Source organism: Physeter macrocephalus, chromosome 14 (genome assembly GCF_002837175.3).
Source record: "Physeter macrocephalus isolate SW-GA chromosome 14, ASM283717v5, whole genome shotgun sequence".
NCBI classification, from domain to species: domain Eukaryota; kingdom Metazoa; phylum Chordata; class Mammalia; order Artiodactyla; family Physeteridae; genus Physeter; species Physeter macrocephalus.
The window spans coordinates 43,399,359-43,416,624 of NC_041227.1; the positions used below are offsets into that span (position 1 = coordinate 43,399,359).

The window sequence follows — 17,266 nt, forward strand, 5'->3', positions numbered from 1 at the left end:
CCGGAGCCTCCCTTGCCGCGGGCGTCCCTCGGGCGGGATCCCTGCGCTCCGCAGGCCCCCAGGGAGCCTTGGCCGGTCTGATCTCCTCCTCTTTCCTACCCATCTTGATTCATGTAGAATATAAGCATCTACAACGCACTCGTTATTTCTGCTTCCTGCTTTCTCCCGGTTTTATGCCACAGTACGTATCTGGACTAGTAACCGTATTTTTAAAAAGTATTTTGCACTAATGATGGCTGGTTTGCATAAGTAACTCACTTTAAATAGTTATAAAATGGAAATGTACCCTTCAGCATCTAATTCAAGCATCCAGCTACATTTATGAGTATAAAATAATTACTGGTATCACTCTCCAGCATTTAATTGAGCGTTTACAATGTGCTAAAGCATTGGCTAAGGGATTCTCAAATTTGATCGTCACTTGGGCGTTCTGAGGGTGCTTTTATCGTCTTCACGTCACAGATGAGAAGGCCAGCTTGTAGAGGGGTTAAGTAGCTTGCTTATTCACACAGCTTGTGTTTCAGTCCAGGTAAAGATCATTTAATCCTCTGTCCTTGCACTAACAGCATACTTTTGTCCTTTGTTTTCTGATGGCTTCAAATACATTTTTTTTCAACATATAAAAAGGAAGGTGTGGAAGGGGAGTTATTTATGTCCATTTGCTCAAGGCTGGAAGTCTGTCTCCCTGGAATCCCCTCTTGGCTTGATAAATCACACTCAATCCTAAAGACTCACCTCAGGAGGCCTCTGTGAAAGCATTTCCCCCTGCTACCTGGCATGCAGTATTCATGCCCCCTCCTCTGTGGTCTGATGGCACTTTGTTTAAACTGCTGGTGTGGAAATTAGAGAAATGGTGAGCCCCTATTTTACCTAAGGACAGCCAAAACTATTACCGGGAATTCAATCTGTGGTGAAGTCCTTCATTTCTCCTAGAAACAGCCCCTCCTTAATATCTGGCTTCCCTGCGGAAGTATCTTATAGGAACACACGCCGTAGGCATTTGGTACAGGGATGGGTAGCTGGGCAAGCTTGGCCATTGAGAGTCCTTGCCCAGCATTTTTGAACTTCAAGCCATAACGATGGTGAGGCAATCCCGCCCAAATGGTTGAAAGCCAAAAGATAAGAATGAGACTTACTGCCAGTCTGCAATGAGAGGAGCAGATTTAGTCCCTCAATCCCTCTCTCTAGTTTGGTTGGTAAACCTGTCCTTTAATTCCATGAGCCAACAAATGATCCTTTTGCCCTAAGATGTTTTGGGCTAAGTTCCTATCCTTCACAAAGGAAAGAGTCTTCTGCCAATTCATATCCTATGTATTCCCTCTTCCTCCTCTTCTCTAGAAATCTCTCCCAACACATGAGCCCAGACTGGCTCCTGCCTGCCCTCACCTTCCATAGCACTCCTTGACTTCTAACACATGGTGTTGTGTCTTACATTGTTTCCTATCTCATCTGTGAACATCCTCTTTCCTCTAACGTATCAGGATAAGCTAGGCCTTGCTGTGGTAATAAGTAATGTCTGAAATCTCATCAGCTGACCATATGTGCGGTTGAGCTACCCTACAGGGCTGTCCTCCACGTGGTGACTCAGGGATCCAGCTGCTTCCATCCTGTGGTTCTGCCAGCTCAACACATGACCACCACAGCCACTACCAAAGCAAGACAGGGCAGGAGGGCTGCCCTGGATGTTTTGAAGGGCCAGGTTTGATGGTGGCTTACATAATTTCTACTTGCAACCATTTGACCAAATCCCAGTCACATGGTCCCAACCCAACTGAAGACAAGATTGGAAAATACAGTCTTTTGGAGTGCTCAAGAATAGGAAAAGGAAACAGGAATGGTGAACACGCCTTATCTCTGCCACACTCTTTAATTAAGCTGCAAATCAAATTATTAAATATGTATTTAAGGTCCACAGTCCCTGCTGCCTGCCTATGTTGGGCACCATTAGCAAAATAAATCATTGCTTTCAAAGAGCCTACCATCAGTAGCAAGGACAAAATACAACCACAGCATAATAATTAAGTCGCATTTTGACCTACAGTAAACAAGTCTCATTCCACAGTGTATGATTAAAAATCCCAGATGAATTGCACAGACAATTAACTGCTACAGACATTTTAAAAAGATAGAGATCTAGTCATCTAATGGGGAAATCAGAGATGATAAGGAGGAAGTAGAATGACAATGAGTCTTGAAATCTCAGTGAGATTGGATTGGAAATAAGGAGGTATGTGTGGAAAGAGACACTGTGAGTTCCCTGGAAGCAGGGACATGTCTTTATTAATCTTGTTGTGGGCATCCAGTTGATTGTCAATATTTTTATTGAATTGAATTCTTAGAGCAGTAGTTCTCAAAATGTGATCCGGGGACCCCTAAGATGCCAGAGACCTGTTCAGGGGGTCCATGGGGTTAAAACTATTTTCATGGTAATATTAAGATGTGATTTTGGGGACTTCCCTGGTGGTCCAATGGTTAGGGCTCCGTGCTTCCACTGCAGGGGGCATGGGTTTGATCCCTGGTCCGGGAACTAAGATCCCGCATGCCGAGCGGCGAGGCCAAAAAAAAGATGTGATTTTCCCTCTTCACTCTCATTCTCCGAGTGTATTGTTCAGAGGCTATGTGATGTGATAGCTCAACAGATTGAATATCAGAAGCAGCTGTGGCAACCCAGTTGTCTTCTATTAAGCCAGACACTGAAGAATTTCAAAAAATATAAAACAATGCCAATCTTCTCACTAATTTTGGGGCGTTTGGGAAAAATAGTTGTTTTATTAAAATATGTTACTTATGTTAGCATGTTATGGGTTTTTTGTTAAAGTGAATTAATAATTTTTTTTCTTTTTTGGCTGCGTCGGGTCTTAGTTGCGGCATACGGGATCTTTCGTTGCAGCGCACGGGCTTCTTTCTTGTTGTGGCGCGTGGGTTATCTCTCTCTAGTTGTGGCACGTGGGCTCTCTCCCTGAGGCTGCAAGCTCAGTAGCTGCGGCGCCTGGGCTTAGTTGCCCTGCGGCATATGGGATCTTAGTTCCCTGACCAGGGATCGAACCAGCGTCCCCTGCATTGGAAGGCGGACTCTTTACCACTGACCACCAGGGAAGTCCCAATTAATAATTATTTATTTTAGTATTCTAAGCATTTTAAAATTTTCTCAGGTTTGATTTCTAACATGGTAAATGTTAACAGATATAATTACCTGAACAAAAGCTCTTTGGGGTGCTGAGTAATTTTGAAGAGTGTAAAGGAGTCCCAAGGCCAAAAACTTTGAGAACCTCTGTCTTAGGACACAGAAACAGAAATGGAATCGACAAGTTTCTGCTCTTAGAACCCATCCAAAGCTACTTTTTCAAAGTCCTAGGACTTTGATATATTCAGATCTTGTCTTAAATGCTTCTTGCAGCACAAAACAATGTGCAATCATTATCACCAGGTGTAATTCACAGGTACAAATGAACATGACATTGGTGAAAACATGTTTGTTCCTGTGCAGTCCTGTCCTCACTGAACTTAAGAATGCAGCTCAGAAATGTAGGTACAGAAAGGTAATGCAGAAATGGAGATAACCGAAAGATGCATTTGTTAAGGCCTCAATCTGTACACACTGCTAAATGTATTCAGAAAGCTTATTTCCCTGTAAACTTTCTCAGTCTGTGCTCACACCTTAAGTTGACCAAAGACATAAAACAATGAGCATCGTACCCCCAAAGTGTGTGAGAAAGGGGATCTGTAGTCACATGACTTTAGGAGCTCTGGGTTAAACTGAGTTAAGCAGACTGCATTTCTGTGGCCATCTTAGAGCCTTTTGGCATGCCCCATCTCACAATTTCTCTAACCACAAAAATCCTTTTTTTTTTTTTTTTTTTTTTTTTTGTGGCAAGGCCTTGTATCCCTCAGATACTTTTGGAGTGTATACAGGCTGCGACTGACGTTTTTGCAAACTTTGGCTGTATGTAGTTCGGTTTCAAAGAACAGGATTTGACCAAAACCACAAATCTAAATCCATACTTGTTATTACATGGATTTCAATGACAAATCCCGTGCTCTGAAATGTAACCCCAAACAGTCAAAGCCCGCCAGAATGTGATTCGCTTGTAAAGCAGGTATAAGACGTCCTAGGTCAGCACTATGAAAGGGTCCTGCTCCATTTCATTCCATAATATGACATTTGAGAAGATTCTGGCAGATTTCTGTTTAAGGCCACAGGTTGTATTGTCTCCTAAAGCAAAAGACAGGAAGTTGACAGAAGGCACATGTTTCAAGGAGTTGAACAGTAATAATTCCCTTTGGGGGTATAAATGGAGAAACTGGATGGAAAAGGCCTCCTTTAAAGGATAATAAAGTGTGAAGCACTCAGAAGTGTTGAAGGTATGACCTCAACCCTACAAGCTGATAAGCAGGCCCAGACTTTTATTTATAGTGACATGAGTGACATTTATCTGCTTTTCACTAGAACATCTAATCCGCCTGTCAAGGTGTGTCTTAAGTGGACACCTGATTTCTGGTCAGAGTTGGCAGGCTTTGAATACAAATGTGACTGCCCTGGCTGAAATTCATGACTGAAACAAAATCATGGAGATATGAAATCATCAGGGAAATATATCAACTAGATTTCAGTTTGCCACAGAGAGGACATCACCTGAAGAGGGTATTGGCTTTGTGGTAGAAATTATGGTCTGTCAGTTAAAGTAGAAATGGGTCCAAAAGGGAGGGGATATCTGTATGTGTATGGCTGATTCATTTTGTTGTGCAGTGGAGGCTAACACAACATTGTAAAGCAACCATACTCCAATAAAAATTAATAATAATAAATAAAGTAGAAATGGAGATGAATTACTGAGGGGTTCAGAAACCTCATTTTCTCCCTACATAGTCCTTAAGTTCAATTATGATAGAGTTGTAGCTGTCTCTTCCTTATGCCAAATTGTTAACAGAGGCCAGTTTTAGGAACTGAAAATCAACATGAATCAAGAACATCCACAAAAACTGCCTGACTTCTCTGTAGGAACTGAGGGGGATCCAGGCTGTGGTTCTCTCTTCAGGGACTCGCAGTAGCAGACGATATAAGGTGTAATCACATTGAAAATTAAGTAGCAATAAGCAATTTCAATAGCAGTACAAGAAAAAAAAAAAAAGGCCCTGGTTACTTCCAAACAAATTAAACAGAACTTAGTCTAAGAGTTCAGAGGAGAGAAAGAAGAAAAGGCTGATGTGGGCAGGGAGTCAAGCAAGACTTCATGGAGAAAGTGGGACTGGGAACAAGTCTTGAGGAAGAGCCAGATAGGTAAGATTTTCACTGGAATGACGTGCATTAATTAACTCCAGGCCACAGGATCCCATCCCCCCAGCACACACACAGGAACGCACGCACACGCACTCTCCTCTCCGTTCTGTCCACATGCTTCCCGGGCCGTGGCACCCACACTGCTGTCCATGGTGCTGCAGTGCGGGGCCTCTATGTCACAGGCTGCAACTCACCTTCAGACAGGAGGACAAGCACCTTAGGAAGGTCTGTCTTGTTTTCTCTGCCTTGTGTGGCATTTTGCCCAAATACAGTTCTTTTTTTTTTAAACCAGCTTCATTTAGGTATAATTTACATACATTAAAATACTTCCATTTAAGTTCAGTGAATTTTGACAAATGGACGTACTTGGGAAGCCAACACTACAACAAGGATATAGAACAATTCCATCACCCCCAAAAGTTCCCTGTGCGTGCGGTGGCAGCTCCCTCCTCACCCCTGGCCTCAGGCAACTCTTAATCTGCATTTTGCCCCTATAGATTAGATTAGTTTTTTCGACAGTTTCCTATAAATGAAATCTACCGTTTATAGTCTTTTGTTTGACTTCTTTTCCTCAGTATAATGTTTTTGAAATTCATCCATGTTGTGTGAATCAGTCAGTCCTTTGTTTATCGCTATGTAGATGTACCACAATTTGTTGGTCCATTCACCTGTTGATGGATATTTGGGTTGTCTCCAGTGTTTTGGAATAAAGCTGCTGTGAACATCCATGTACAAGTTTTTTTGTGTGTGTTTGCAAATACACTTTCATTTCTTTGGAGCAAGCAAATACTGGGAATAAGGGCTGCTGGTAGGTATATGTTTAATGTTGTAAGAAATTGCCAAACTGTTTTACAAATAGTTGTACCATCTTACCTAAACATACATTTGATGATTATAAGAATGGCCTCCATGAGCATTCTTGTCATTGTCAAAAACCTTGGGAGGATCTCTGATTGCTATAGAATGGAATTGATACGCCTTAGACTAGCATCTTTGGCCCTCTGCCATCTGCCCTTATTTTGCTTTTCCACCACCCTAGTATATGCTTACTTCACTCACTCACACACCATTGAACTACTTGCTCATCCACAACTGAGCCAAACATAAGTGACAGTGCTTCCAGGACTGCACATGGATTTGCACTAGTCCAGCTCCTCTTTTTGCCTCGTCCATGTGACCACATACCTACCAGCCAAATGGTCAGGGTAAGGCACCAACTTATATGTGTGACATCACATTCTAAGGCAAATTTCACAGACATCATTAATCTTGAAATTTTGTCTGTCTCTAAACATTCCAAACATGTTTCTAGGATTTCAGAAATCCTCCTTTTGAAGGGAAGGGAGTACAGAGAGCATTCTCTTGACAGATTCACTGTATAAACATTTAGTGAGCATCTACTAGGAGCAAAGCATAGTGGGAGATACCATTTGTAGAGTCCCTCTAGGATGGATGTGGGTCACTGCAGCAGTCTAAAAGGGGGAAGTAGCAGACGGCTCTAAGGGAGCCTGAAGTAACCACATGGGCCGATGCAATTTTACCTGAAGCACAAATGGGAAAACTGGAATATACAGTTCATGACAATTACGAAGAGGAAGAAAAAACGAGCAGCCCACCCTGTCTCATTATTCATTCATTGTTTAAGCAAATAAACCTCAAGTGTTCATTGGGTGCTGCTGAATTGCAATGATGGCTGTCGCTATTAGAAACATCATCATGGGGACTTCCCTGGTGGTGCAGTGGTTAAGAATCCGCCTGCCAATGCAGCAGACATGGTCTGCTGGTCCCTGGTCTGGGAAGATCCCACATGCCGCGGAGCAGCTAAGCCCGGGCGCCACAACTGCTGAACCTGTGCTCTAGAGCCTGCGTGCTGCAACTACTGAGCCTGCGTGCCGCAACTGCTGAAGCCCACGCACCTAGAGCCCGTGCTCTGCAACAAGAGAAGCCACCACAATGAGCAGCCCGCGCGCCACAACGAAGAGTAGCCCCGCTCGCCGCAACTAGAGACAGCCTGCGTGCAGCAACGAAGACCCAACACAGCCAAAAATTAATTAATTAATTAATTAATTAATTAATTTTTAAAAAAAGAAGCATCATCATGAAAAAGATTTGTAATGGCTCCTGGGCTCAGATGCAGTCTCTTCCAGGTAAATCCAATCATGAAGACGAAAACAGGATGGAGGGGAGAAGAATCGTGCATTTACAAAATCGCCAGCGGCCCATTTTGCTTGTTAAGACAATGTCAATTTGAAGGAGAAAATAACATTGGTATAGGAAGTGTGCACGTGCCATTTTTTCTTCTATTTTTTTAAACCTGATTCCCACTGTTCTGCAAATCCTCATGTTCTTTTCTGAAATGAATCTTCCACCTGGACTAGTGCGTTACTTTGTCCTAACACGTTACTCAAATAGAATCACTCAAGAAACTTGAATAAGAACTAAGACATAGAATTGGATGCTTGTGTGGTGCAGAGATGAGTCATGATTTGGCTTCTGGCTGCACGATGTGGGAGTTAGTCCAGCACCATGGGAGAGCGCCTTAAATTAGTGCTCTCAGAAAGTTAACAGAGGTAAGAATCCAAAAGCTTTTCTGTGTGTGAATGGCAGTCACGTGTTTCTATCTTTCTATCATGAGATCACTTGCTTAAGGAGAACCGGCTTAGAAACGTCTATCTTTTACAGAGAGCACTTTAGCCAATGGCCGGGAAAAACAGGCTTTTATGATACCAAAGACGAGTAGTAGTTTTCTTGCAGCTGATCCCACGACCCAAGGTAAATCAAACTCCAAAGAATGCATTTCCCTCGGTCTAGTACCCAGAGATCCCGCAGCATGTGAGCCTGACTTTTATTGTCCAATTCATAGTCTCTTTCTAAAATCTCATTCATTTTTGCCCAGCCAGCCAGCACTGTCAGGCTAGGGATGCTACAATCCTAAAAGATGCTGCATTGGAGAGAGGGATAGACACCTGGAGCTTTAACTTTACCTAGTGACCCAAGTCACAGACCTGGCTCTAGACCTACTGTTGTGTGGCCTTGAACGATCCTCTCGCCTCCTTGGGACCTCACTGCCCTCACCTGTAAAGCGAGTTGCTAAACCAATCACCTCTGAGGATTCTTCCGGCCCTAACTGTCAGCATTAGACGCCACTTTCCTTGTCTGAATGCCTGTGTCATCTGTGGTCAGTATTTAATACGTTGACATACACAGCTTGTTGCCACTTGTTTTCAGCTGTGTGGGGCTTCCCTCCCTGGAGTCATTTGAATGCTTTCAGTAACATTTGACAAATCTTGACTGTGCAGCTGTGTGCCAGCCTCTGTTGCAGGTGCTAGGTGTTCATCAAAAATTACCTGTCCTCCTAGATTCTACAGTCTTGCTTAGCATGGAGAGTGGGGTGGGAGAGAGACGGCAAATAAGTGAAGAAAGAACGTATAATACTGTGTTGGGTTGTGATACGTGCTCTGGAGTAAAATAAAACAGGGCGCAGGGATGGGGAGTGACAGTGAGTTGGGGCCTTTATTTTAGGGTCAAGGAAAGCCAAATTTCCATCTTTTAAATTGGGGTATAATTGACATGTACGCTTCTGACACCAATTTCAAAGTGTAATTGCATTTCTCCATCAAGCAATGCTCTGACACCAGCTGGGTGTCCCACAATTCAACTCAGTTCTGACACTACCTGGAAATGGTGTCAGATCCCACAGGCTGAGGGCTCAGTCCCCCAAGACTGCCCCTCCCCCCACTTCAGATGCCCCTCACAAGTCTGATCGTCACCTGTGCTTCTGACCCACTAGCTGTAGATCAGGGGTTCCCATGACCTCCTCTTCAGGTTAAACTAATTTGCAAGGGTGGCTCATAGAACACAGAGAAGCATTTTACTTACTAGCTTACCGGTTTGTTGTAAAAGAACACAACTCAGGAAACAGCCAGATGGAAGAGATGCACAGGGCAGGGTGGGGAAAGGGCGTGGAGCTCTGGGTGCCACCACCCTCCCCAATTTCAACATATTCATCAACTCGGATGTTCTCTGAACTTGTACTTTTGGGTCTTCCACAGGCTTCATCTAGTGGGCATGACGGATCCTTGACTGCATTTCCAGACCTTCTCTCCTCCCCTGAAATCAGAGGGTGGGACTGAAAGTTCCAATCATCTAATGAAGGTTGGTTCTCCATCCTCATAAACATCACAAAAGACACCTCTATCAGCTCTGGGAAATTCGCAGGGTTTCAGGAGCTCTGTGCCAGGAACTGGGACGAAGACCAAATATATATTTCTTATAGTAAGTCATAATACCACAACCTACCATAAGATGAACAGTTCTCAAATGTTCAGCCAATGAGTTTTGGCAATTGTGCACATGTGTAGTAAAGTTAAAACATGTCGGAACATTCCATAGCACTCTTCTCATCACTTCCTTCCTTTGAATTTGGACTGGCCTTAGTGACTTGATTCCAAGGCACAGAATGTGGCAGAAGGGACAGGAGGTGATCTGAGGCAATACAGCTTCCACCTGGAGCCCTGTCTCCCTCTCTCTCTCTATCAACCCATCCACCAGGCTGTGAGGAAGCCAAGCAGCCACATGGAGAGGCCAGGTGTAGCCGTTCTGGCCGACGGCCCCAGCTGAGGTCCCCACCAGGGGATATTGGTTTTTTCTTCTTATCACACCTGACGGTTGAGGAGGTGGGGAATCTGAGCACAGAGCTCAGGGAACCCCAGGTAGACAGCCTCATGAGGGAAGGGGTCGGCAGAGGCCAGGGGCAGAGCGCTGGTGGCTGGGGACAAAGGTACGGGGGCTTCTCCCCGACCTGTGGTCTGCTGTCTCGGGCCAGGGAGCCTCCCCTCCCCCCACCCCCATGACGGGAATGTGGCCACCACAGAGTCCCTGCCTGTAACTACCAGGGTGGGGAAAGATGGCCATGACCCCAAACTGCCACTATTATAATACTTGACATTATTAAAAATCTCAGAATAAAGCTTTCTGCTGCCCTAAAAAAGGAGCCGGTTGTGTTCGGCAAATGGATGCAGAGTTAGGATGGAAGGGTCAGGAAAGGTCACGGACCAGCTTTGCAACTAAGCCATGCGAATGGGGACCCGGTGTGCTCTTCTGTACTCACGGGGGCCAACGTCATGTCATCATCTCCCACTTTCTGACAAGAGAGGCTTGGAGTGACTTGAACTTTAGGCTTCTGAAGGAAATGATAGAGCAAGGGGCTGTGATGAATGCTTTTCTGGCCAGGGCAGCCCGGGCAGCATAAAGATGAAAACGCTCCGCATTTGATGATGAGCTCGGGCCAGGAGGAGCCTCCAAGGGGAAAGCTGAGTCTCCTTCTGCTCACTCTGAGCAGGGCTCGAGTGTCCTACTGGGCTGAGAGGCTCTTCAAAGATCTCAAGTTTGCCCAGCAGGGGTGATATTGACCTTCCGTTTTTAATCAGTTGTTCTTCCCTGAGGCCACACAGAAGATGGGAAGCAATCTGTCCTTTCCCAGTTCTTGCAGAGCTGCTTCCGTAGGAAGAACTAGGAAGACATCTGACTTCCCAGGTCCTGGTATAGCCTGTGGGGGTCGTGCAGCATTCTTTTTTCTGGAGGTTTCCTGGGGAAAGAGGGTCGCAGGCAGGAACTGGCTAAAACAGGGTCATGGTCCCTTTCCCTCTGGGCAGGAAGGGACTCCACCTTAAAGGACTGAGATCACAATAAACCTTCGAAAGTCCTTGTAAAACATTTTTTAAATGTTTAAACATTTATTAGAATAAAATATTGACTACCCCACGTGATGTGAGGGCAGTGTAAGTGCCCCAGGAAACTTCAGAATCCTTCCTCACAATATCAAGAAGAAACTTGTGAATTTATTTGGCTTTGGGCAAGATAATGTGCAAACCGAGAATTATTACTATGGATATACCTGTTTCTTCACGCAAAAAATTTTGCTTAATGCCAGGACTAGGGTTGATAGCTCCCCCATATCCTGGACTCCCCTCTGTCTCTGGAGATGTCCTACTGCCTGGTCCACCAACAGAGGCAGGAAAGCCCTGGGTTTGCTTACTTTCACCCTCTTAACACCATTGCTGCAAAAAAATGTTATCTTCCTCGCTCTTCCCATGCCCAGGTCTCACTCTTTCTAAGCACCCCCTCCAGAATGATTCATCTCTACCCAAAAAAGATGCAGCGAAGACAACATGATGGAGCCAGAGGTTCCCACAAGGGAAATGCACAGCTTGGAATTACTATCCAGGGAAATCAATGAGCCACCAAGAAATAAAATAAGAACTGAGAGAAGACCCACGAAGAAGCCAATATACCAAGTAGTGAGGACACTGGGGGTTTATGTGCGAACATAAATGAAAATGGTATATGTGGAAGCTCTTACTAACCTGGACTAGTTTAGAATAGTGGTCACCACAAATTAGCAATGGCTCTCATTGAAACTTACAACCTGTGAAGGAGGTGGACCAGGAGAGGAGCAAAGAGTGGCCCAGGTAATAACCACAGCAGGACTTCTAGTCATGATCTTTTTCTCCAGTGAAATGCCTTTCGAGAATTCTTCATGTCTATGAAAAACAAATGCAACGAGTAAGCCTTGGTGGCTCCTGGAGTTAAAAAAACATTATGAGAGAAATTTGGGGGGCACAAATGGTGAAATTAGAATAGGGACTATATATTGGAGGGCATTACGGAATTAATGCTAGTTGTCTTAAATATGATAACAGTACTGTGATTAGGTAGGATATGGCCTTATTGTTCAGAGATGCAGGCTGGAGGATTAGATCATCAGGAAAGAAGAGGGGACCACAGGGGAAGGGAGAATGAAGGTAATGACAAGCCCCAGCTGGGCTGCTCACGACCTCACTCAGCCAGACAGGAAACATGCGGTTTTGAGTATCTATCGCCGCACAAATCCACCAGCCCCAAACATAGAGGCTTAAAACAACAGTTGCTTATTTGCTCCCAACGTGGACTTCGGGCAGGCAGCTCATCTTGGCTTCACGCAGACTCACCAGCTCTGGTGCTCACAAGGCTGGAGGCTGAACAGAACAACTTGCTGTTGGCTGGGTTCCTCAGTTCTCGTCCACGTGTCCTGCCCACAAGGCCAGCATGGGCTCCGTCACAGCTCAGCGTGGGCTCAGAGCAGCCAGACTTCTGACACGGGCCCTGGCTTCCCTCAAAGTGCCAAAGTGGAAGATGCCAGACCTTCCTAGGCTTGAGGCCTGGAACTGGCACCGTGTGGATTCTGCCTCAGGTCACAGGGCCAGGCCAGATTCAAAAGACTTAAATACCAGGGGGAGAGGGTCACTGGGGGCCACTAGATGGACAGTTCACCACACACAGGGATGTGGGGCTGTGGCCAGCGGCAGTTTCCTACAGGCCAGCCAGCAACCACAGGAACAGGGCACATGAGAGATGTTGGCTGTGTTTCAAACACCTTCGGCTCCTTGATTACATCAGGGCCACTCTGTTGAAGCACAGAGATCAAACTGCTCCATGAAAAAAAAGGGTAAACAAGGGTTTCCTTATGCAGCACCTCCTCAAGAATTTCAGAAGCTCATATGCGTGGGAGGTTTAACATAAAGTGTTCCTTGAACCTATCTGACCATGGTGCACACTTAAAAAAAAAAAAAAAGACTATCATTTGGTACATTAGGACTATAATGACTCCAATTTAGTTGGTATTTTCTTTTAATTTAATAACACTTTAAAAATTGTGGTTAAATACACATAACAGAAAATTTACCATCTTCACCATTTTTAGTGGTGTTAAGTACATTCATATTGCAGTGTAACCATCACCACTGTCCTATCTCCAGAACTCTTTTCATCTTGCAAAACTAAAACATCAAACACTAACTCCCCTTTTCCCTCTCCTCCCAACCTCCCAGGAGCCACCATTCTACTCTCCATCTCTATGAATTTGACTACTCTAGGGAACTCATATGAGTGAAATCATACAGCATCTGTCTTTTTGTGACCAGCTTATTTATAGCCACCCCTGCTCTCTTTTGATTGCTCTCTGCGTGGAGTATCTTTTTCCATCCTGTCACTTTCAACCCATTTGTGTCTTTAAATCTAAATTGAGTCTCTTATACGCAGCATATAGTTGGATCATGTTTTTTAAAATCCATCCTGCCGATCTCTGTCTTTTGATTGTAGAGTTAAATTTGTTTACATTTAAAATAATTACTGATAAGGAGAGACTTACTTGTATCATTTTAACTTTTTTTTTCTATATGCCTTATAGCTTTTTTGGTGCCTCATTTCTTAACATTACTGGCTTCTTTTGTGTTGAGTTGATTTTTTGCAGTGAAATGTTTTAATTCCCTTCTCATTTCCTTTTGTGTGTATTCTGTAGCTATTTTCTTTGTGGTTACCACAGGGATTACATTTAACATCCTAACATTATAGCACCAGTTGGAATTTATGCCAACTTAACTTCAATAACATAAAAAAACTCTGCTCCTAAACAATTCTGTCCCCACCCCTTTCAGTTATTGATGTTACAAAAACGTCTTTACACGTTGTGTGTCCAAAACATAAACTAGTAATAATTTTTATGCATTAATTTCTTACATTGTGTATAAGACAAAATGTGGAATTACAAACAAAAGTTATAATAATAGCTTTTAAGCTAATATTTTTTAAAATGTATCAGTCTCTTCAATCATGTAGAATATAAAAAATTGAGTTATAAACCAAGGTTAAAATAATACTAGTGTTTACAGTTGCCCACATCTTTATCTTTACCGAGATCTTGATTTCTTCATACGGCTTCAAGTTACTGTCTAATGTCCTTTCATTTCAATCTGCAGGATTCCTTTTAGCATTCCTTGCAGGAAAGGTCTAGCGGCAACCAACTTTCTCAGCTTTTGTTTATCTGGGAATGTCTTCATTTCTCCATCACTTTTGAGGGACAGTTTTGCTGGGTATAAGATTCTTGGTTGACAGTTTTTCTTTCAGTACTTTGAATATAACAGCCCCACTGCCTTCTGGACAAAAGTTTCTGGTGAGAAATCTGTTGATAATCTTACTGAGGATCCCTTGTATGTGATACATTACTCTTCTCTTGCTGCTTTTAAGATTCTCCTTTTGTCTTGGCTGTTCTATAGCTTGATTATAATGTGTCTTGGTGTGGGTCTCTTTGAGTTCATCCTATTGGAGTTTGCTGAGCTTCTTAAATGTTTACAGTCATGTCATTCATCAAATTTGGGAAAATTTCGGCCACTATTTCTTCAAATAATCTCTCTGTCCCTTTCTCTCTCTCTCTCTCTCTCTCTCTCTCTCTCTCTCTCTCTCTCTCTCCTCTTTCTGGGATGCCCACAATGTGTTTGTTGGTCCAGTTTATGGTGTCCCACAGGTCCCTTAGGCTCTGTTCACTTTTCTTCAATTTTTTTTTCTGTTCTTCAGTCTCAATAATTTCAAATTGTCCTATTTTCGAGTTCATTGATTTTTTTTTTTCCTTCTGGCTGCTCAAATATGCCTTTGAATCCCTCTAGTGAATTTTTAATTTCAGTTATTGCACTTTTCAGCTCCAGAATTTCTTTTTAGTTTCTTTTTAGGTTTTCTATTTCTTTTTTGATTTTTCCATTTTGCTCATACATTGTTTTCTTGACTTTCTCCATGTCTTCCATTAGTTCTTTGAGCATATTTAAGACAGTTGTCTTTGTCATCTAGCAATTCTGCCATCTGGTCTTTCTCAGTGATGGTTTCTGTCAGGTTCTTTCTTCCTTTGAACAGGCTGTTCTTTCCTGTACACCTTGTGAATTTTTGTTGAAAACTGGACATTTGAATCTAGTAATGTAGTAACTCTGGAAATCAGATTCTCCCCCTTCCTCAGGATTTGCTGCATTTTGGTTTTGTTTTGTTGCTTTTTGTAAGCTGTGTCTCTGCTGGGGATAAGCCTGAGGTATAAACATCGATCTTCTCAGGTCTTTTTTTAAACCTGCATATTTCCTTGGGCATGTACCTTTCTCTGGTCTTATGTGTTGACTTTATAAATTCCCCTGTATTTGTGGTTTCTTTTCAAAGCCCTAGACTTTAAATGTCTGGCTCCCAAAAGGGAAAAGCAGAAAAATGGATGGAAGGGGAAAAAAGGGGTGCTGGCCCTTTAATTCCCTTGGAAGTTGCTTCAGCTGGAGGGGGAGGGGCTTGCAACACCGAGGAGGGGTTCCACATGGGCCACCTGCCTATGTTTCTGCACCTCCAAGATCAGAAGCAGCAATCAGCAATCAGAACACAGAGCCCCAATTTTTGGAGGTCAAGGTCCCTATTGCCCACTCTGGCTCCCCAAAGCTGCCCATAAGCTGCTCCAGGAACTCATGCACAGCTGCCTGCCATGTGGCTAAGGGTCCTACAACTGCCAGTGCAGTTGTAGTCTGGGTGAGGAGACAGAGTCCTGGGGCTTCCTACCCCACCACCTTCCCAGAAACCTCTCTCCTCCTGTTTGGACTCTTGTCCTCCAGACGTGGAGGATGAGTTTCTCATTGGATCATAATCTTGGCTTTTCTGCTGCCTGTCCTCAGTGCCAACATGGCATCTGTCCCCTGATTCTCATGATGTACATTAATAGTCTTTCTTCTCCCACATCCTCCCAAGGGGATTTGCTGAGGTTCAAGGTCACCTTGGCTCAGAATGTGAGACATGAGAGCCTAACATGAGCTCTCTTGTTATAAGAAAATTCTAATTGCTCACAGGTAAAAATGATCACCTGGTCATGAACCTCCCTTGGCACACGCATGCCCGGAACTACTGAGCTCCCAGCGTCCACTTGCCAAACTCCTATTGGTTCTCTGAGACTCACCCCAAAGGTAATGTCCTGATTGAATCCATGCACAGACAGTCTATCCAATCCTTTAGGTGTGTTTCCACAGAACAGCAAATAATACCATTAGATAATATTTACTGCGTGCCTTTGTTAAGTGAGTGATTGAATAAATCGTTACTTCTTATATTATTGCCAAAATATCTATGAGAAATGTTTGAGCTGGACACCGGATGGAGGTACCTCTGAAAAGGGAGAAAGAACTAGTCCTTGGCAAGCATTGGGACAAGGATGCAAGACTGACAGCATTCCCGTGGCTCTGGAGGGAGTGATGTGGTCTGCTTTCGGTTGATTTCATACCGTTGGCGTAAGTACACTCACAAGTGCCAGGAAGGCCTGGCAACGGGACCCTGCAAACGCCACTTAGTAAACTACTACGGTGATTAAACTGCAGGATGCCGCAGAGTGCCTTCTTAGCTCTTTTCTCTAGCATGTTCCCTCAGTTGGGAAGCATCTGGCTTTAAATTTGGGAAAGCAGGAGATGGCAGGCGTCCTGTCCATCAGCATCATCTGTCACCATCTTTGAGCTGCCAGCACGACAGCTGGGGAAGAGCGGGTTCAAGTTGACTGGCAGAACGTTTTACATCGAATGAGTTTGTGTGGAATAACAGTATAATAAATAAGGCTCTAGAGGAACCCGATTATCACTTGCATTCCAAAAGTGAGATATGGCCTCACCAGGAGCTCACAGAGCCATCTGTCATCAAATAGTCTTTCTGTCAAAGCCTGGACTGGCCTGAGGAAATGGAAAACATCAGCAGAGGAAAGCAAATGACGACACTGTGTCTTTTCAAAAAGATTTACAGGGAGCCACCTTCAGGAGCCAGAGATTTCCAGACGATTCTGAAATAAATATATAAAACCACTACCCAAAGCGGTGAGACTTGAAATCCTGGCTGCTGAATGCTAATGCGTCTTCCCACTGGATGAGTTCAGTTTCTGTCACTCGGGGTATGTTCTTGAGTAATATAATCCTTATCTGCTTGGATTTGGGGCTGGGATTACTGTGATCTCCTTTAATGTGTTTTTGCCAGTTTGATATATCAAAATCCGATCGTCCCCGAAGCACTCTGCTGATGACACAACCACTGGTGACAGGAACACTGAAAGTGGATGAAAGCTTGAGAATTGGAGAAAAACTGTAGGAATTTGTGGTTGTTCGGTTTCCTCGTTTTTTTTGTTGA

General features: G+C 43.8%; 1 long non-coding RNA gene across 1 annotated transcript in view; it reads left to right on the plus strand.

Annotated features, from left to right (window-relative positions):
• Positions 1 to 123: 123 nt before the first annotated feature.
• LOC114487572 (uncharacterized) overlaps positions 124 to 17,266 on the plus strand; it is a 19,280-nt gene continuing 2,137 nt past the window's right edge. The window contains exons 1-2 of the long non-coding RNA XR_003682729.1: positions 124 to 181; positions 9,331 to 9,433. This is a non-coding gene — a long non-coding RNA (uncharacterized lncRNA). The remainder of the gene's footprint in view (positions 182 to 9,330; positions 9,434 to 17,266) is intronic.